The sequence below is a fragment of the Mustela putorius genome, unplaced genomic scaffold (assembly GCF_011764305.1).
Source record: "Mustela putorius furo isolate JIRA1106 unplaced genomic scaffold, ASM1176430v1.1 tig00000905_pilon_pilon_pilon, whole genome shotgun sequence".
Taxonomy (NCBI): Eukaryota; Metazoa; Chordata; class Mammalia; order Carnivora; family Mustelidae; genus Mustela; species Mustela putorius.
In genome coordinates this window covers 3051007-3073724 of record NW_025421511.1, presented here as the reverse complement: position 1 = coordinate 3073724, position 22718 = coordinate 3051007, and the positions used below count along the sequence as shown (strand labels likewise).

General features: G+C 42.7%; 1 protein-coding gene across 1 annotated transcript in view; it reads right to left on the bottom strand.

Moving 5' to 3' along the window:
• CSMD1 (CUB and Sushi multiple domains 1) overlaps window positions 1-22718 on the bottom strand; it is a 1951187-nt gene that overhangs the window by 1567116 nt on the left and 361353 nt on the right. The gene's annotated exons all lie outside the window — the stretch shown is intronic.

Below are 22718 nucleotides of genomic sequence, written 5' to 3'. Positions count from 1 at the left end.
GCCCCAAAATATCATTTTTTATAATGTTCAATAGACTACAGCTTAAAAAACAAAACAAAACAAAAAACCTCTCAGATACAGGAAATGGTGCCTCAACTACTGAGAGCCTACAATGGACCCCGTCACGGGAGAGGGAACTCTGAGCCAGTTTTCCTTGAGGGATGCGGTGACTCACCGGCTTCTACCCAATGGTGAGGAGCATCCCTGTTTTCATTATTTTAAGAAACCAAAGGAAAAAGTTAAAAGGCAAGAAATTTTAGTCTTTTAAGCAGGTTCATTCTTCTCCCTGATGTTTGACTGGCTTTTAAGTTACAGTCTGTTTCATCTTACGTAGGATACCAAAAATGCCCACGGCAAATCCATTCAAGACCGTGGGTAGGTCAGCTTCATTTCACCTGCTAGAATCCTTAACATGCCATGCGTGACTTCTAATAGGCTTCTAATTTTTTTTAATTGATTGTAGTTTAGACTTGTTTTAGAAATAGGTTTATGAACACAAGTACACAACTTAATTTTTTAAACAAGTTTATAATTTTTATGGAAACTAAGACAAGCTGCATTTTTATTACTTTCAACGGCTCTGTCGCTTTTATTCGATCTACCTTCACACTTCCATACAAATAGATGAACAAAGAAAACATAAATAAAATCTTTAAAAAGTCCTTTTCTTTGATACAGCATAAAAACTGATAGAAGTTTTACCAGAAAAGTTCAAATTCCAAATGGAAATGAAAAAGAAAACCAGAGCTGGTTCTAACAGCATTTAGTAGCATCAAGAACAATGCGAGTGTGTCAGTTCTCCGTATCTCTGAATGTGGAAGACTGATCTTTCAGAAAAGCAAATGCCTCGCCATGGACACAGAATGTCAACAGCCGGGCCAAACACAGACCCACTGGAACACAGCAGTAGGTTTCCAACAGATTCTGCCTCTCCTAGCTCCACTGGGAGCCAGGCCTTCTCCTTGGGGTCCATTGTGTAGACCACCCAGGTCATGTGCTCGAAATAAGAGCCCATCATAGAATTAAGCACACCCCACCATGTGAGGTCACCTGCGTGGGAAGGGTTCTTCCCCAGATCACCACGGAGTTCATTCTCTCTGGCTAGACGTCGGCTCAAAAGCCATTCCCTTGGCAAATGTGGCCACAGGAAGCTCCGGACGCTCGAGCCTATCTCCTGACACCCCTTCCAGAAGAGTAGTTTACGGCTCATCTTCTCCGTGAGACCATTCAAGGTCCAGAGCCCCACCGGTGGCCCTGCATTACCTGACCTACCTTAACCGCCTTCTGACCAATGTCGACGGCCTTGCCCATAGTCAGTATTTGTTAACGGAATGAGAAAATGCAGTTTTGATCCTTTTAAGTGTTCGTACTATGGTCGCTTCTTATTTTGATACGTTTTCTCTTGGCCCTTTGTCTTTGCATAGCTCGTAGTTCCTAGAATATGTATTTTGGAATGTGTGCGACATGACAAGACCAGTCTAGTTCTAGGTGCATCTAGTTCTGCGCAGACCCCCAAGTTGCCAGTTGCCACGTGAGAGGGTCCCGTCCCCAGAACAAAAATAGCAAAAATCTGGGGACCATTCACTCGTAGTGCCCCGGGGAATATGATCAACCCATGCTCCCTTCTGGAAATATCCGTCTTCAAAGACTCCAACCCAGATCTTAAAAATATCCTTCCCTCGTTACCCGTTCTGAGAGCGCACACAGACCCAGGAAGGCAGGGTCCTTCCTCAGAAGCAGGAAATCCCGTGAATGAAGCGTCACTGGATGAACGGGTTTTGTTCGGGGCCATAACTGGGTATTCTCAGATGCAGAAATATTTTAGAGGTTCTTTAGCAGAAGGGAAAAAAAAAAAAAAAAAAAAAGAGTGGGCAAGACTCAGATACGGTGTTATTACAGAGCTAAAGCTTAATTCATATTCTGGTCGGGAACCAAGCAAAAATCTCAGGAGAGGGGTTTCTTCAACTCTGTGTGTATTTATTCCTGGAGTCTTCTTATCTCCTGCATAAGCTTCTCTCACATCCAACAGAAGCGGGTGTTTGGAGTTTTCTGAGCTTCACAGCCAGGAGCACCGCCGTGGGAAGCAGTTACTCGCTGTGTCTCCGGCAGGCATCACAGCAGCCGAGCTACAGTGCAGCCCCTGGGCCACCGTGCTGTTTGAGCAACGGGGGAGGGTTGGGGGTGCTGTCCCCGCCTCCCTAGCTCCAGGGGAAAGCCCAACACATATTTCTGGTTTCCCTTCTCAGGGAAACTGTTACAGGATTTTTCACATCACCTCACCCTCACCCTATGCAATGTAAAATATGAGAGTATGCATAATGCGACAGACACCGTTGTTGGCGAGAGTGAACGAATTCATACACACACATGAACAAATCTACTGTATTTCTAGCACAGAGAACCCTAGTTTCAATAATACTAGAAGGAGTATAAAATTGCAATTCTGGTTCAAGAAGGATCTACCTACTTCACATCTGCTTAGGCACTTCCTCCCATAGGGATGCCAAACAAATACTCAGTGATAAACAACCTCAACGAACTTCACTAGTCTTCTGCCCTGGATTTAACTCACGAAAGAAAAAGTAATGATTTTCCTCTTTTTGGGGGGAAGCAGCAGGTATCTACACGATCAGTTTTCCAAAGATTAATTACAGATGTATTTTAAGGCCATTGAGTATAACATATTCATAATAGATCATAAAATTAACACTACTACCTAGCATGTTCCAAACAAACAGAATTTCAATTTGTCACTCAGGCTTTGGCAACGTTGAGCATCAAGACGGATTTTTCAGTTCTGAGTGTTTGTCTTCCCTCCCATGAAATGAGAAGCACATGTGAGGCTCTGGATGATGGTCTTCGACAGGGCAGCCGGCCCCTAGGACAGCCCATCCGGCTGGGTTATTACCAAGCCCCACAGCCGTAACACAAGTCTGGAGTCTCCACTACATCTCACCGCACCATGCACTGGCATGCCTAGTATTCCCGACGGGTCCACAAAATACCGCCTGTCACATTTCGCACCCTCTTCCAGCCACACGGACTCCGTGTTGTTTAAGTGACAGACACATCACTCTAGAAAGGTCTTCAGACTACTGTTCTCATCTTGCTTTAATAACGTCTTCTTTCAGGGTGCCTGGGTGGCTCAGTGGTTTAAGCCTCTGCCTTCAGCTCAGGTCATGATCTCAGGGTCCTGGGATCGAGCCCCACATCAGGCTCTCTGCTCAGCAGGGAGCCTGTTTCCCCCCTCTCTCTGCCTGCCTCTCTGCCTACTTGTGATCTCTATCAAATAAATAAATAAAATCTTTAAAAAAAAAATAACGTCTTCTTGCTCTGCCAAGAGAAAGCTCCTGGAAAACCAGGCATGTCCTAATAATCTTGGCAATCACATAACTTAACACAGTGTCTAGGTAGGTTTGCTACAGAACACATCTTACTTGGAATTAGATAACTTCATTTAAAAAAGTCATTTGCTTCACCTAAGGACCAATAATAGCATAAATGTTAGCACTATGTCAATTAGATCCAAATGTTAAATATTAATAACAGACTTACATTTATACACTGGAAAATATGCATCAACTACAAAAAAGGCATAATTATGTGTGCATAAACACTATTTTTACATACACATTTTATTAAATTATAATCACTATGGGTGAATTAAATCCTTATTAATAGAATTAGTGAATTCTATGGGTGAATTAAATGGGTAAATTAAATCCTTATTAATAGAATTAGTTTTGCTATTCGTCTTCATATTTACAGAACTAGATCATTGGTTATGAGAATGTAAGCTTTTCCTTTTGTAATATTAGGTCTATAAAAACCCACACCTATTATTTGGTGTTCAGAAGGTAGTAAATACAGAAATGTTTGAAACAGCAACTACTGAATAAAATTATATATAGTAATAAAAAGTATTCTATAAAAGTCTTCTGGGTTTTAAGAAATAGATTACAGTGTGGAGATTCCTTAAGAAAACACACACAGATGTCGTGAAAAGAAGGGCCATCTCTACCCCAATGTTTACAGCAGCAATGGCCACGGTCGCCAAACTGTGGGAAGAACCAAGATGCCCTTCAACGGACGAATGGATAAGGAAGATGTGGTCCATATACACTATGGAGTATGATGCCTCCATCAGAAAGGATGAATACCCAACTTTTGTAGCAACATGGATGGAACTGGAGGGGATTATGCTGAGTGAAGTAAGTCAAGCAGAGAGAGTCAGTTATCATATGGTTTCACTTACTTGTGGAGCATAACAAATAGCATGGAGGACATAGGGAGATGGAGAGAAGGGAGTTGGGGGAAATTGGAAGGGGAGGTGAATCATGAGAGTGTGGACTCTGAGAAACAAACTGAGGGTTTTGGAGGGGTGGGGGATGGGTGAGCCTGGTGGTGGTGGGGTTATGAAGGTCACCTATCACACAGAGCACTGGGTGTGGTGCATAAACAATGAATTCTGGCACACCGAAAAGAAAAAAAAAAGTGTGGTTAGAACTGTCACACCATGGCGTCCTGGTTGACATGTGACCTCGCTACCTCAATAAAATTTCAGCACACACACACACACAAAATAGATAATAGATGTATGGATGTATATCCATATGTTTGCATACATAAAATATGCACCCATATGCATAAAATACTTATATGACCTGAGAAAGTTAAGTGGCTTGCCCAGAGGCTGAAATGTACCAAAGGTTCACGTGGGACGCTTTTCTCTCTCTACCAACAGCTGGGATTGGGAAAACTGCCACACAGTGCAAAAAGACAAATTATGTTTCACTGATTTCAAAAGGACATGAATCATGCAGAATATATTCCCTCACTAGAATAGAGATGAGAAGCCAATAGGAATAAAGTTGCTGGAAATCCCCAGATTTTGAACTCAGACTCTATTCTTCTTAATAGTTTACATTTCAAAGAGGAAATCATAAGAGAAAATAGAAACTATTTTAAATGAATTACTACAAAATGTATGTCATGCAGATCAAATAGTTTGGGGAGGGAAATCTTTATCATATGAAAGAGCTAAATCAGTGACCTTATATACTACTTAAATTGGTTGAAAAAGAACGGAATAAGCCAATATAAATAGAAGGAGAGAAATAAAAGAAGTAAGTGAAATTTTAAAAAACAATAAGCTGAAGTATCTTTGGGAAAAAAGAAATCAGACAAACTCTTACCTAGAAGGAATATGAATCACTAATATCAAAAATGACAAATTATTTATCACCACAGATTTTATGGACACTAAGAGAATTTAAAATACTATTAACAACTTTGTAGCAACAAATTTTATAAGAGATTAAGTGCATATATCTTGAAAAATATAAGTTACCAAAACTGACATGATAAATACGAAATCTGAAAATTTTCTTTTTTTTAACAGATTCACAAAAGAAACTCCCAACACAGATGTTTCTTTGTGAATTCTGTCACGGAATAACATCAAAATACCACAAACTTTCTGAGAAACACAGGCCAGGGAACACGAATTTACTCAATTTTTTGAGATTACTCTTACCCTTATAGCAACACCTGAAAAAAGTTACCAAAAAATGAGAATTACAAACCACAACACTCATGGGTGTAGACACATAATTCTTAAACTATAGTAGGTCAGTTGAAGGGAGGGAAAAGTGAATGGGAAGACAGGAACAGAAACCATGAGAGGCTCTTGACTCTGGGCAACAGGTGGGAGTGTGGGGGATGGGTAGCCAGGTGATGTGCTGAGCACTGAGCGTTATATGTGACTAATGAATCACTGAACACTACACCAAAAACTAATGATTTACTGTATGTTGACTAATCGAATTTAAATAAAAAAAATAACATGTAACAAGTCAAGCCCAACAGTATATAAAATGATAATATTTTATGACCAAATAGACGTCAGCAAGAATGCAAAATTGGCTTGACATTTTAAACACTAATCAATATAATTGACCATATTAATATAAAAAGGAAAGAAAATGCCACCATTTCAACTGATGTGGAAAAAGCACTTGACAAAATTGGGCACATTCATATTAAAAACCCTTAGCAGATAGTAGGAAACCATCTCAGACTGATAAAGACCATTTATGAAAGAAAACAGATCAGTCAAGTTGCAGGAGAGAGACCAAAACTCCTCCAGTAATTTGAACGGAGAATTTGTATTAAAGACTGATTAATCTCCAAGCATTGTGTCTTATAAAATGTGTTTGAAAGAGCACTATTTTATGTTAAGAAGCAAAAAGCCTGAATTTGGTTTGATATTTACAGACTACTATGTCTTATTACAGTGAATAACTTGGAGACTTTAATGACTATCATCTTAACTGTAAGAGTTCAAGTGTCTTAGTTTACTGGATTTTTTTTTTTTTCAGATAAGAAAAAAATGGGGAGCCTTGTGGGAGGCTCAGTCAGTAAAATGTATGACTTCAGCTCAGATCATGATCCCAGGGTCCAGGGATAGAGTCCTTCAAGGGGCTTGCTGCTCAGTGGGGAGCTGACTTCTCATTCGGGCCCTTCCTCTTGCTCCTGTGCACCAGCACTCTCTTTCTCAAGTAAATTACATCTTTTAAAGAACAATGAATTAGCAGAGGTTAAGTACAAGAGAGGTAAACAGAACTGCTACAGAGTAACAGGAGAGTAGCCAGTGTCTGTAAGGCTGACATGTACCCAGAGAAGAAATGGGGAAAAGAAAGCCGTCCTACAAGGTGGCTCACGAGAACCACGGGAGGGCTGGGGGTCCACGGACAGTGGAAGGACTCGCTGAGTCCCAGAGTGGAGAGCTGACAAGCAAGTTAGTACTGGCCAGAGCTCTGTTGAACCTTTCTGGAGAGTGAGCCTGGGGGTTGCCAGCCAGACTCCAGGAGGAGGACGCCGCTGGCCGTCCTGGACTGTGCACAGAGCCGCGGGACACAGAAGGAAGTTCAGAGCGCCCTGGAACCGGCAGGAACAGCGCCTCGCTCTCTCAGCGACCCTGCAGCACCTGGGAAGGTCGAGCATGGCGCGAGCTGGAGAAGGACAAGGGTTTCCGGGGCGCATATCTAGCACCCCAAAGCCGGCAGAGAAGGGTTTGGAAATGAGAGGCAGTATGTTGGTAACCAGGACAAGCGAGGTCATCTGTACTGGCCTGTATTTTCCCTCTGTGTTCAAAACCGAGGCGAAGTTGCTCATTTTTATCACTGCTATGTGACACGGTACTGAAGAGGCTATCCGTTTCAAGACAGTCCCAAGGAGAAATAGGAGGCGGGGCGCCTGGATGCTCAGTGGGCTAAGGGTCTAACTCTTGGTTTCGGCTCGGGTCATGATCTCAGGGTCCTATGTTTGAGTCCTGCACTGGGCTCCTCCGTTAGTGGGGAGCCTGCTTGGGATTCTCTCCCTTTCCCTCAGCCCCTCCCCCACCCACTCCTCCACCCACACTCTCTAAGAATAAATCTTAAAAGATAAATAAAAGGCCAAAAGGAAGAGGCGACCCCCCCCACCTTGTAGATGATATGACTGTTTACATTAAGATCCCAGCAAATCTTCAAAATAGCTACTACAACTAATAATTGGATTTGGGAAGGTCACAGGATACAACATTAACACTAAAAAAGTCTTACCTATTATCAAACAAAATCAAAATGTAATAAACAACAGCATTCATAATAACAAAATACTAGAAGCAGATAAGAATAAATCTTATGTCCTGAAAGAAACCCAAAAGAAATGGTGAGACGTTTAACGTATTCATGTTTTGGAAGACTATTATTAAAAGGACAATACTTCTCAGATTTCTGTATATAGATTCAAAGCAAGCCTAACCAAAAACCCAAGGAAATTTTTATAGAAATTGACAAGATGATTCTAAATGAATCTATGAAATGCAAAAGGTCCAGAATAAACAACACAATAATTTAAAAAAAAAATAAATGGAGCAGTTACTTTACCTGACTTCATGACTTACTGTGTATTACAATGATCAGTTCAGCAAAAGACAAACATCATTGGGAGAAAAAATAAAAAAAGTCCCTCACATATATTAGAAATTGATTTTCAACAATGGTGCCAATTCATTTCAATGGGGAAAATGAAGTCTTTAACAAAGGTTAGACCAGCTGAATATTTAATTCTTTTTTTCAATGAGCACCTACACTTACCTAGCACTATACACAAGAAGTTAACTTTGTAAAAATCATAGTCTTTTCAACAAGTGGTGCTGGAATACCTGGATATCCACATGCAAAAAGATGAATTTAAAACCGTAATTCACGACGCATATGCAAATTAACTCCAAATGGACAACAGATCTCGGCTGAAGAGCTCAACTATTAAAACTTTAGAAGAAAACATTTGTGGTATTGGAATATGCAGACATTCTTATATATTCCATAAATTCAAAAAATACTGATAAATTGAACTTTACCAAGATTAAAAACGTTTGTTTTCCAAAATACACCATTAAGAGAATGTATCTGGGAGAAATTATAACACCGATCAGTGGAAGATTTGAAGTCACTTCACTAGAAGATAGTTGACCAGGAAGCACGTGACAAGATCCGAACATTGTAAGTCATCAGATAAATGTAAATTCAACCACAGACATACTCTTTGACACAGCCATGAGAATGACCAAAATTGAAAAGGCCCGACACACCAAATACTGACAAAGACGTGGAGTAGCCGTAACTCATAACTATTGCTGGGAATGTAAAAGGTTAAAACCCAGGGAAACCGTGGTCATTGACACAAGAATTCAACATAAACTTACCTTGTGACCCATCCATTCCATTCCTAGGTACACACTCATACAAGTGACCAAGGAAACTTTATTTTTAATAACTAAAAACTGGGGGGGGGGGGATGACAAAAATAAACCCATGTTCATCAACAAAGTATAAATCAAACATGGCCTAACCATACAATAGAATACTATTTGGTGATGAAAAGAATGCACGTTCGGGGTACCTGAGTGGCTCAGTCATTCAAGTGCCTACCTTCTGGGGCTCCCTGATCAGAGAGGAGCCTGCTTCTCCCTCTCCCTCTGACCCCCCCCCCCCTGCTCCTGCTCATTCTCTCAAATGAATAAAATCTTTTTAAAAAATAATGCACTATTGTTACATAGAAAAAAATGTATGTATCTTTAAAAACGACTAAGTAAAAAAAACTCAAAAAAGCATACATGGCATATAATTCAATGTACATAAAATTCTAGCAAATGCAAAAGAATCCGGAAAATCAAAATGAATTAGTGGTTGCCTAGAAACCAAGGGTAGGAAGCAGGACGGATCACAAATGGGCACAGCGACATTTTCGTGGGTAACAGAAACACTGTGCTGACATTTTATGGCGGTGTATGAAAATTCCAGTTTTCCGTTTTCAATATATACAACTTTTGTTTAATATATTTCAAAAGAAATCTGCGGGGCGCCTGCATGCCTCAGCCCATTAGGCGTCCAAGTCTTGGTTTCTGCTCAGGCCATGATCTCAGGGTGGCCGGATGGAACCCCACATTGGGCTCTGTGCTAAAGGGGTTGGGGGTTCGTCTTCAGGGTTCTCGCTCTTCCCCTCCCGCTGCCCCTCCCCAGGCTCTCTCTCTAAAATCAATCAATCAATCTTCAAAAAAAGAAAAAACCTGTGAAAAGCTAAAAGATTCATTCGTCAATGTAATTTTCAAAATCCAGTCTGCAGCCCCGGCCTAAAGAAGTCTCCATGCGTCCGATGTCATGTGGGCTATTCACATACCAGAGTCTAATTCAGGAAACCCAAATAGCAGGTTTGCAGAACGACTTGGCAAACCAGCCACCTAATAATCACACCAACTGTATTCCGGCACGGAGAGCGCGACGCAGGATCGCGCTATTGGCACGACGCACCGCGTCCCGGGAACACAGCGCAGATCACGGGGAAGGTCACCTCCGGTCTACGGGACGCCTCTGAGACTTTGGCACGTCGCCCCGTTTTCAAAACGAAGGAACTCAGCCCTGGGAAGCTGTCGTTCCTTTGGGGCCAGGCGTGTCCCGCACGCGGACTGCTCCCGCGGGAAAGAGCAACACGCGGCGTTGCGCGGCCGCGACTGCAACCGGCCCCGGGCAGAGGCTGCGAGCTGCCGCCGCCCCAGTACCCGTCCGGTCGCCGGCACCGTTCCTGCTGCCGTCTGGAGCTCTTGGCAAGTCAGAGAAGTGGGTGTTAGGCTGGCGAATGACCCGTGCGGTCCCACCCGACAAGACCACCGCCCTGGTCTGGGGGCACCTCGAGCACCCCCACCGCCGCCCTGCAGCCCGCGGCCCCGCGGCCCCAACACGGCGAGCCCCCGCCGCCGGGCAAAGCGCCGACCGCACCAGCCTCACCGCACCAGCCTCACCGGCCCCCCAACAGCCAAAGGAGAGGGCGCCCCGCTCGGCGACGGCTGGGGCACACCGGGTCGGCACCTCGGGGTGCTGGCGGAGACCGGCCGCCGCGCAGAGGCCTGCTGTCCCGTGCGGCAGAGGGGACCGTCTCAGCCGGGACCCGCAGCAACCGCACGGCGTGAACCGGCCTTCCCCGCACACCCCGGGTCCGCGGGAAAACGTGGCCCAAACGCCCCGACGCCCCGGGGCCGAACAGGGACACGCGCCGCCGCTGGTCCTTGGCCTCCGCGGCCCCCACCCGGACGCCGCATCCAGAAGGAGCTTCCCCAGCTTCGGCACTCCCGGGCACGCACGAAGCCGGCGCGCTCCAACCTACCCGGGCACCACGGGCGTCCGCGGCCGGCGGCTGCTCCCGTGTCGGGGTCCGGAGCCTGTCCCGGGACGCGACCGCCGCCGGCGTCTGGAGGCTTCTGCGGCCGGCCGGCCTCGGCCGTCGCTCTCACGGTGGACCCGGCGCACCTGCGGCTGCGGGACCGGGGCGGCTCTTCCCGCAGCCCCGCGCGCCCGAGCGCCCCGCTTCTCGGCCGGGCCTGCTGCGCTCCCGCGAGGCCCACGGGCCCAGGCGGAGCTCCCGATGCAGGGCAGCCGGGGCCCGAGGGTTCGCGGGCTTCACCGCCCGCGGCGGCTGCCCGGCCAGTCTAAGCTGAAGCGGCCGGGGCTTGAGGGCCTCCGGGGCGGTCAACAGGAGGCCCGTGTCGCACCTGACATACGAGGGAGGTTCACACGGCAGAGCCACGGCCGGGAACGGCTGCTGGTCAGTCGGAAGCTCTGGTCACCTTGGACAAGGCCCACGTTTCTGCTTAGCAGCCGTGGGTGCAGATGTGGTGGCGGCTGCAATTTCCTGCGCCTCGATTCCCCTCCCACCGCAGGTTCTTTTACCGCCGTCTTACACGGGTCTGCTTCGCCCGCTTACACCCTCCGTCGGGCCCCAGGAGCCCCGTGAGCTTGTGACCCTCGTCCGGCGAGCGCGAGGCCATCAGACGTCCGCGTCGAAACGTCACCTACTTTACCCCGTCCCACTCCCATCAGGGGGCACCTGCAGCTCACCTGGGCACCCTTTTTTAAACTGAAGGATGATCACGGCAGGTCATGGTCCTTGTTACAAATCAGTCGTTGATTTGGAACAACTGCTTCAGTCTTCGTTCAAGTAGCTTGCTATGCGTGCGACTGCGATCCTGAGAAAACGGGACACCGGACAGGGGTTTCGGAAAGAGAAAGTGCTCTTCGCGGTGGGGCGAGGCCTGGATCACAGCGGAGACCTAACTGTGGGGCCAGCACACCAGAAAACCGGAGAAAGGAACCGGCCGAGAAGGAAATAAGGCTGAGCACCTACCCCACCTGCTGCTTCACCACCGCCTTCCAGCTGCCTCCAAAGATGTTAATCTTCCTTTACTGTAGCTGTTTCCTCAATGTCCCTCAACCTTTTCAACTCTGCCCTTGTTGGCTGAGAGCTTTTCTTAAACAAACAAACAAAAAACCTGCCTCTGGCTGTGCGTTTGGAATGAAAATGTACACTGATGCCCGTTATGTAGAACGGGCAGAATTGAAGGAGCCACCAGCACGCAGCCTGGAGAAGAGTATCCATTCATCATCACCTCCTTATAAAGACATGCATATTTTCTCCTAAATCATGAACACATTCATTACACCAGATGGGAGAGTCTCACATACAGGGTACAGTTCCAGGGCAAAGCTGAAATGATCTTTCAGGGTCCCAGTGTGAACCACAGACATTGTATTGGAAAGTAACTCTTTGAGGAAGCCGGAGGGGTCACAGAGCAGAAACTTAAAAGGGCAGTAGCAGTCAGTACTCTGAACTACCCCACCTCCAAGAGTTACCCTGCTTTCTTCCCACATCCAGCCCAATTTTCCAAGGTAATACTAGCCTAATTCTATTAGATTTAAAAAACACACCAAAAAAACCCCACTATACATACCAGGCATTTGCTTTTTCAGAAATATCTAACCGAAAAAAGTATTTTCTGTTGCATGGGCACATGTAAAAGCCGTTAAAACTGAAGCAAGAAGATACTTTCATTCACGTGTCTGTATCCTACACAGGATAAGCTCAGGACATTTCAGAAGGGATGATCATGGTCAGAAAAGATGCCATTCAGGGACCAAGTATCGCGTAGCGGAAACTGAGAAGCTGTCGGATTGGGGAAGCCATGTTTAGAAACTTGTAGGAAGACAAGGTTTTATGTATGTCACTTTGCCTCCTCGGGCTGAAAGGCTAGGGGTTGTATGAAGCATTCCCTTGCAGGCTTTCCTGCCCCTTCTACGTCTCCCTCTCCAAGTGGGTACACACCCTGTCCACCCGGGATTGCTTCCTTGACGCAGGGAACCAGGAACGCAGATCTTACTTTTATGTGAGCGCTTTCTAAAGGAAAGAGGAATGGCTGTTGGTTAGAAAGTATATGGTGGCAGTCAAACAATACTGATGACCTTAAAGCTTCTGTTTGAGGGTTTAGTGCAGGATCAATACCATTTGGGGCTTGGGAACTTGGGCTGAGAATAAGCTGCAGAGAGGAAATTATCTGATCTTAACGTGGTTGTCAGACAGGGGCTAAGGAAACAGGCTCAGGGAGAGAAGCCAAGAAAATCCAATTAGGGTCAGTGACCTCAGGGGCAGAGCAAGGAGCGTCCCAGATACTTCTGGAGAAGCTGGTATTGGCAAGCTTTACCCCCACTCATATAAGGATCCCTGCCACAGCCTGCCTCGGCCTCCAGAGCAAAGGATGCCCCAGAAAAAAGATGTGAAGGCTTTATTCACGTATAGTCACAAACCTGGAAGCCGGGAGCAGATTTCTGAATTCTGCTTCAGTTACTACTCCGGATGCTAGGAGGTAGGCAAGGGAAGATGTAAGCCAGAAAACAAGCAAGCACACGGAGGTTTAAGAAAGAGGACCCTCTATTTCTGCTCCGGGAAAGCCTTATTTGAAAGCATCTTCCTAAATTTAGAGCCTTTGGGCTGTCAATACTTTTAATTGTTTACATAATTTTTATTTATCATACTACTGGCTGCCTAAATGCAAAAACGTGCAAAATGTCTACCAAAACTGCTGCAGTTTTTAAGAGTGACACTTCAAAATTCAAAACAAGTCTCCTTTAAGATAAACATTAACTTTGTTGATTACTGTTAGTATGCTCAGATAATAAAGAAATCATACTAATAGCAAAGGGAGACTGTGTTCATTACAGTAAAAGAAAAAATTACTTCACATTCTAAGTAATTTTCTATCCTTTTATTTTTTTAATTTAACTTTTTTTTTTTAAGATTTTATTTATTTATTTGAGAGAGGCAGTGAGAGAGAGCATGAGTGAGGAGAAGGTCAGAGGGAGAAGCAGACTCCCCGTGGAGCTGGGACCCTGACCCGCGACTCCAGGATCTTGACCTGAGCGGAAGGCAGTCGCCCAGGCGCCCCTTCTATCCTTTTAAAAAAATAATTTTGTGAATTAAAAAAGATTTTTATATAGGGTACTCATTCCATTAAAATATTTTGTAAACAACTAATATTATTGAATTAAAATGCTTTTGTTTAGTGTATCCTGGGGGCTTGACTGCTATAGAGGATAGATGATAAATCAGCACTGGCTTTGTTATCCAAATATTTAAAACAATGAAAGGAGGGGAAAAGTAAATCTTGAAAGTCATTCAACTACTAATCTGGCCATCCACACAGAACTTGTTTAAAATCTTGGAAATACAGAGAAACATGACTATTCATTTCTCCTTCCTGCTTATGAGAATGGACGGCTTCCCAGTGGGCTGACCACACAACTTTTGCAGATTCACTACGATGAAGATGAGTAAAAGTCAGGATCTAACTGATCTTTTGACACGTTTATTCCTTTTCCAGGAACCAAGGACCAAAAAAATATGATAATTCTATTTCCTTTTGAGAGAGAATACAAACACGATTCTCAGTGAAACCTGATTATGCTGAATACTGTGGGCATCCCGCTTCCTTGCTGACACAGTCCTGCAGGCGACGCAAGCATGTCCGTTCAGACCAGTTAGAGCACCGGCCAGCTCCCTCCGCACAGCAGAGAGTAAGCGTCGCCCAGGCCTGGTGAGTTCTGTTGTAGTCCTTCTGGCTCGGGTCCTTTACTGGTAAGACCACGCAGAGAAACGGAGGTATGGGCACAGATGCTGACGGTTAGAGCCACAGATGGTTTGCACTGACGACTTTTATAGACGGTGCAGTGCTCTAAGTCAGGGGTTTTTATCCACAACGTTACTGATGTTTTGTGATGGACACCTCTTTGTCCTGAGAGGCTGTCTTATGCCTCATAGGATTTTTATCAACATCTCTCTGTTACACCGACTCCGTACTAGCGGTGCCTCCATCCAGTTGTGACCGCCAAAAATGTCTCTAGACATTGCCAAATGTCCCCTGGGGCAGAAAGTCACAGTTGAGAAACACTGATATAAATATAGATGAGAGAGAGAGAGAGAGAGAGAACACTGCTGGAGACAGATGGAGATAGGGAGAGATTGAAAGAGATAGAAACAGAGATAAACAGGGAGGGAGATAGGATTAGACCTAGACCTAGCTGCTTTCACGAGTTCCGAAGACAGAAAACAGATATTTACAAAAACACAGAAAACAAAAACAAGGACAAAACAACATCCCTCCGGAAGGGCCTCCAGGGACACTCAGTAGCCACAATATTTCCGGATGAAGACAGCATTTTCAGTTGATGACCGCTGGCTGCCAGAACGCCCCTGGGATCTCTCAGGCTGGGTTCGTGCCCTGGGTCCAGCTTCCCACCGCCTCACTGAACTCACTACAGTGGACGGTAATTATATGTAAGGAAGAGAGCTCCGAGGTCCCAACGTCTGGGACTCCCCTGAAGGTGTTTGATTATGTGTTAATAAGCATCATCTATTAAAAAGAATAAGGTGTTGAGAGAAATTGGACATTCTAATTCTGTATTTATTTTTAACTGAAAAAGAGAGATCACTTCATATCAACCATCAAAGATCACATTTCCTAATTTCAGTGGTGTGCTATAATACATATACACTCTAATTCATTTAGTCTCTGTGGAAAGACAGGCAATCCTGATCTTTTTCAGTATTATCAAAATGCACCCATAAACATTCCTTTACATATATTTTGTCATGTTTGGGGGTACTTTTGTAGAATAAATTCATAGCACAGTCTTGCTGAATGAGTTTGTTTACAGTTTTTCAATCTGAGAGAAATTTCAAGATTTGTATCTCGAATAATCCTTAAAAACTCTGACTTGCCAAAACATGTAAAAGTGTTGCTCTTCAGAATGGTGAGATATTATTTTGCATTATTATTTTAATTGGCTTTAGTTACACTGAATGCCATGGATTTCTTATAGTTGAACTCTTTGGTCATATCTTTACCAGATTTTCAGATAAATGCTTTCATTCCCTGATATTTCCGCTGGTGAATTTTCTCAGTGAAGGACATCATCACTTTGTCTTGCATGGCTCTTGTGAATTCTTTTTCTCGATTTGTCATTTGGCTTTTGAGCTTTAAATTTTAGGAGGTCAAAGTCTTCTGCCATTTTCTTCATGATTTCTAAATGATTTGTACTGAAGAATTTTTTTCCACTATTTTTGGTTTTCCATATGAATATTTAAATTGGTGACCCAACGTATCTCTCCTGTTATTAAGTAGTGAGATAAGATTTTATATTTTGTAAAACCATGCCTACTTTCAGGCTCCCATGACTAATCCAACAAACTATCTTTGCTGAACATGGAATCCGGTTTCCAACCATTCGTTCCTCTTCTCATCTGTTCTCTTTCTAAAACTCCTATTTCCCGATGTCCACATGTTTATAAGGGAAATTCTGTCCTGAGAGTTAGAAGTTTTAGGAAATTTTCCACACACACATATACTTATGATGAGCCAAAAGACTTCTCTGACCAAATGAATAAAGTTTGCCAAGATACAGAAATGAACCATCCGTGTTTGGCTACTGCAGAAAAAAATCGCCACAGCTTGAAGAGGTAGTGGTTAGGATTTAAATACATGTTAAAACTTGCTTGTAGTATTACAAACAAAATTCTGCCTATCTCCCTTGAATGCTTCATTATTTTATCTCTGGGACTTCTACTTATAACAATTTCATCATTTTTGTTAATAAACATAAGTCTTATGAACATACATACATATATAAAATATAGTTAGTCTCAAACAAAGCTACCTATTAAAATCAACTATATTATATATATTAAAATCAGCTATAATATATATAATATATAATAAATATTACACACACCCATATATATACATGTGTGTGTATATATTATATATATATATAGAGAGAGAGAGAGAGAGATATCTATATATCTGTATTATAGGTAGATATAGAGACAGAGATATACAGATAAAATATATCTATATTCAGGCCTCAATCTTATCCTTGAATTTCTGGTTTCCATGCAAATCCACAGGAGAACACCAATTAAAAAAAAAAACAAAAAACAAAAAACCCACTACTCCTTACCCAATAAGCATTGAGCTTGCCTATCTATGAGTTGCTAAGTTAGAGCATATGTTGAGAAAAAAATAATAAATAATAAAGCAAGCAAGCAAGCATATGGTGAGAAAGGAAATTTGGAAGATGTATCAGAAACATTTATTCTTTGTTTCATCACTAATTCTGTATGTAGAGTAGTGGACGGAGCTGACAAATTCACATAATTCTGGGAACATGACAGGTTTATATACGAGGACCAGACGCCACCACTGTCCCGCTCAGCTTCTCTGAGGAGTCCTCGGAAAGGCAGGAGAGCCCGCTGCAGCAAGCGCCGCTGGAGTTTCTGGGCTCTGTGGCTGGAGACATCAGCTCTGGGCAGTGGGCTCTCGCGCTCTGCTCTGACTACAAGGCCCCTCTCTCCGAGCTCTCCCTCCCTCCCTCGCCAGGTGCTGGTGCGGTCGTTCCTGACCGTAAGGCTGGCTGAAGAGGATACGGCGTCAAGATCCATGTTGGTGTTAGAATGGGACTCCGGGCGCTGTAGAATCTCCTATGCCCACTTTGCACGACACGTATCTGAGTCTCAATTGCAGCATGAGTCACCACCCCAGTTAAAAATAAAATGATGCTTTGATTTTTATCTATTGATCTGTGAGTGTTTCCGCCGGGACCTCATACCAGCAACGGGGGATGGAAAGGCAGAATTTAGGCATTGCTAGATCTCAAGACTAATCTATTCTGGGTGCAATTAAAACCCCTTCTTAGCTCTCCAAAGTCCTCATGTTCTAAACACCAGATATAGTTAATATTACACAGGTTTCTTAGCTAATTTAAATGCATTCAAACCCATGATTACAGTTCAGAAAAAAAAGCTTGAGAAAACTGTGATATTTTAACAACACTTATTAATGATCTCTTCATTGGGATGGCCTTATCACATTAATCTCTAGCTTCTTATCATCATCATTGCAGAAAACAAGGGATAATCTTGTCTAAGTCACAGGAGAGTCAAGCACTGCCAAACCTATTTTCTTGTATGCTGCAATAATTGTGGAATAATATATTCTGATTTCCCACATATGCATGCCACAATTTCCCTCCATAGGTTCACTTTCACTCATTTATTGAGGTTATAATGAGATTTCTACTCCAAGTTTGATATTATAATGTTATCACAGTTGGAGGTTGATAGCAACTTCAATTATTTTCTGATTTGGAGACAAAAAACACTAGTTCACTACTTCATATTTAGAGATATGGAGTATCTTACTGGATAACAATCTCTCTCTTGGACAATTAACTCGTGCTTATCCAGAGGAGAAAGGCTAAGTGAACATATCCACCATCACCAGAGAAACGCACTCATGACCCATGTCTTTGGCTTCAAAAGGCATATGTTCTACTTGACATACTCCACACAGATCTACAACCCCAACAACAACTTTGGAGCTGGTGTAATTTCAAAGGAGCCTATCCTTCAAGGTCTATGTTAGTGGGAAGTGTTGAAAGAGCTTAGAAAAAAATGAAACTTCAGGGGGTGTTTTCATTTCATAATGTGTATGCACAGGGAGAATTTTCTGAAATAGGTATAATGCGAAGTGGGTTTTGGAAGTAGGAGATCATTTAGGTGAGCAGAAGGAAGGATGAGGAAGTAGAGATGATCGACACACTCTCCCAAAATCAGATCAAGGAATAACTCACAGATCCATTCCACTACATCATGAGCTCCCACAGTGCTGTAGACAATGTTTGCGACCCTGCTCCCAAATACTTATGTTGAAATCCTAACCTCCAATGTAACAGACACTATTTGAAGGTGAGCTCTGTGGGAGGTGGTTAGGGCATAAGGGGAAGGCTCCGGGAATGAGATGCATGCCCTTCCAACAGAGACCCTGAAGAGCTACCGTGGCCCTTCTGCCACACGAGGACACAGGAGAAAACAACCACCTATGAACCAAGAAGCAGCCCTTCATTCGACATTAAATTTGCCAGCACCTTGATCTTGAAGTTACAACCTCCAGAACTATGAGGAATAAATGTCTGTTGTTTTTAAAGGCCATGCAGGGTCTGGTGTTCTGTGATGCAGCCCAAGTAGACAAAGAGAATTAGAAATGAGTACAAGAGACTCGAGGTCAGACATGTAGTCAGGGTCAGGTTACTGCGTTCCTTCAATATCAGGGCCCTGTTTCTAGAAATGCTTCTATTACCGGCACTACAGAATGTGGCAGGGCTGCAGTGAGTGTTTCCAGGTGGGGAGGCATGAGCCTAGGACAAGAACGGCCCGTGTCGGCGTACTGGTCAACCCAAATCCCCCTCTATGATAGAAGGGGCTTCACTGGAGCCGCTTTTGTGAGGAACAAAGCAGGTTGTGGCTAACGAAGGGATGTTCTAGAATATGAAGTGTAAGACTTTACAACGACATGGCTGCAGTGTGGGAACTTGAGAAGCAAGACGGGGGCAGAGTCTATAAGGGGTAAAGAGTCACAAAATAGCGATAATGTGATAGGTCATAAAAATCACTTGTTTTAAGTCGAGGTAATTCAAAGAGCCGATGTTTTCCTTCTTTTTTAAATAATCACTAGACCAGTGTGGGGCTTGAACTCACTACGACAGACACGCTCTTCTTTTAATTTTTTTTTTTTTAAGATTTTATTTATTCATTTCTTGGAGAGAGAGAGAGCAAGTGTGAGCCCCAACAGGGGGAGCAGCAGAGGGAGAGGGAGAAGCAGATTCCCTGCTGAGCAGGGAGCCAGATGTGGGACTTGATCCCGGGACCCCGACGTCATGACCTGAGCTGAAGACGGCCCCTTCACCAGCGGAGCCCGCCACCCACCCCAACGGCTGCATGTTCTTCCCACCGAGCCGGCCACGTGCCCCTCAAGGAGCACCCTTCTATTTCTAATTTTGAGTCAAAACTCTTCTTTTGGGTTTAAGAGAAGCCTTAATCGACCTTTCCCTATCTCCATGCTAAAACCGATTTACTGAGGGCGGAGCGCATCATGTCTGTTGTCTGAGTTGTATAAATAATTCAAGCCGATAACATACATTGTATGTCGGGTTTCTGTTGTCGTTTGCTTTGTTCTGTTTTGCTTCAAAGATTTTTTTTTTTTTTTAATTTATTATTTTTTTCTTTCTTTCTTTCAGAATGCCCGGGTGGCTCAGTCAGTGAAGCCTCTGCCTTCAGCTCAGGTCATGGTTCCAGGGTCCTGGGATGGAGCCCCGCATCCGGCTCTCTGCTCAGCGGGAAGCCGGCCTCTCCCTCTGCCTGCCGCTCCCCCGGCTGGCGCTCTCTCACGCAATCCCTCTCTCTGACAAATAAACAAATATTTTAAAAATATTTAAAAATAAAGACTTTTTTTTCTTCCAGAGGGTAAATAATATAGTTAGTCTTCACTGTAGGTCAAATTACAACATGAATATCAACAATTCTACCCTCCACATCCTAGGTTCTGTTAGCAGTTAAATCTAAATCGTATACAATTTGGAAAAATTTTCTTCATTGTGGTTAAGCAAAAAAGATTTCTTTATAATGAAACTCTCACGTTCTTGAAAAAAAAAATTTACTGTGTTTTGTTGCTATCCATGTTGAACTACTAAGGACAGCTGCTGTGCAGCAGCGCCGACTGGGTTAGAGCTAAGAAAGAACATCCGTGACAACTCAGTGCGTCAGGACAGACATCAGTCCTCTTCGAAAACAGCCTTAGAATGCCAGAGCTGCGGTCTCTGTTGAGCTGGCCATGTTCCAGAACTAGACACCCGTTCCAAGACCTAATGGGAAACAGGTAGCAAGCATGGAGACGAGAAGCTTCCTCCCCTCGTTAATTAGAATTTGATTCTATTTGAATCAGCCAGTCTTGAAATGTTGCAACCATCTTAACAATGTCCATGTTTCTATTTCATGTCCTTCTTTATCCAAAACGTTATGTGAGTGGAGACTCCTAGCACCGAGCCGTCTGTGGCATCCTGTTCCTGATCTGATTTGCCTATTTGTGTCATGATACCTGCCCTGGTGATTTCTGTCCTCAGAAGATCTCCCCTCTGCCCGCAGACTGTCCCCAAAAGGCAGTCCAAGTATGGAGATATAAGATAGATTACAGAATTTAATGGATGAAAGCATTTTCCTCACCTTAAGGACTGGAAACAGGCAGAAATGTGACATATTTGTCCTCTGTCTCAAACAAAAAATTGTAGGTAACTGAGTAACTTACATGAACCGAAGGAGATTTTTCTTATCAGCTTGTTTGCTTTGCTTTCTTTAGTAAAAGTATCTATGTCAGTAAAAAAGTCATGATGTCATTCCTATTATTCACCTACATTTATAAAGCTCTTTGAGGTACTGAGAGCAATTTATATACTATTCACTGAAATAAAATGCAATGAATCTAGTTACTCAACCTTCATATTTCCACTGCTATCTTGTTAAAATATTGAAGATCACAGGAATGCTGTTTTCTACACGTTGGAGTTAACATATGAAGTGGTCATAAGGCCACTGTAAGGATATAAATTGTTTAAAGATAGGGAATCAACATTGTAGCAGATTTCCTTTAGAATAAGGTAGAATTATAGGAATTAAGATAAAATTATAAATTCAAATAGTTATAAAACATTATAAAAATGTAAAATAAATAATACATATTAAAATAAAAATATTTTTAGATTTTAAAATAAAATAGGAAACATTGACAGAGAAGTATCTTTATAGAGTACATATGGAGAATTTTCTTAATGGAAAGAGAAATAATTGCTTTGAAAAAAAGTTATATGATGATATTACAATAAATTTGATTCTCTATTTTTTATTTGTTTTTTAAAATTTAAGTTAATTTAATTTTTTTCAGTGTTCCAAAATTCATCGTTTATGCTATTTTTTAAATGTTACATCTGCAGTTTCTATTACAATTCTTTCTATTGTTACAACATACCACCATTCTCTAGTATCATAACTTATTTGCAAGAAAAACTAGTAAATAACTAATCTTTAGAAGAGCAGGAAGTGGGTAAGAAATCTTATATCAAATTACCAAGGATTATATTTGTAGAAACTTTCCTCAACACCCAAAATGAGGGCCATACATGTTAGACAGGGAAAAGCTTACCTAGGTCATTCATAAAAAGAGATAGTTCTGTGCAATATGTGACAAAAAGGCAAAGAGTTTCTAGACACAGACACAGATATTGTAAATGACCCAGAAAAAAACAAAACGTGTTGTATATCTAAAAATGCATAAAGAAAGTATAAATAAAGCATATCATTATATATTTAATATATTAACTTGTATATATCTTAATTATTAATATATTAACTAGATGTACAATTGTCTGTGGTCAGAGGAGACTTTTCTCAATCCACAAAATAAAATATAAAGCATTGGATTTGTGTGTAATTCTGTTGACAATAGCAACAAGGCCATTTTATTTATCTAAGCAGTAAATTTCTCTGCCCACTGTCCATTTTTCTACAAAACTTCATATATTCAACAATCTCTAATTAGTATAAAATTTTAAAGCCAGAAGATAAAGCCTCATTTGCCTTATTTAAATATGTTTAGCAGTTTACCTAAGAAATTCCCATCTATTTGAAAGGGACATTCCTCTCTCCTTTAACCAAAAAAAAAAAAAAAAAGGATATACTTGCACAGGCACAATTCTTTTCTGGCTGATAAATGGGGAAAAAAAAAAAAAAAGTACCTTAAAATCATCCCAGAAAATTTTTGTTCTTTCTTTATGGTAGAAATCATAGCTCGGAAGAGAAAACTGATGGGGAATGGAATATATCCTGATTGTGAGAACCACAAATTCTCTGAGGAGCTCAGTATTCTCTCATGTTTTTATCCCACCCACGCCCCGACTCTCTGTCTT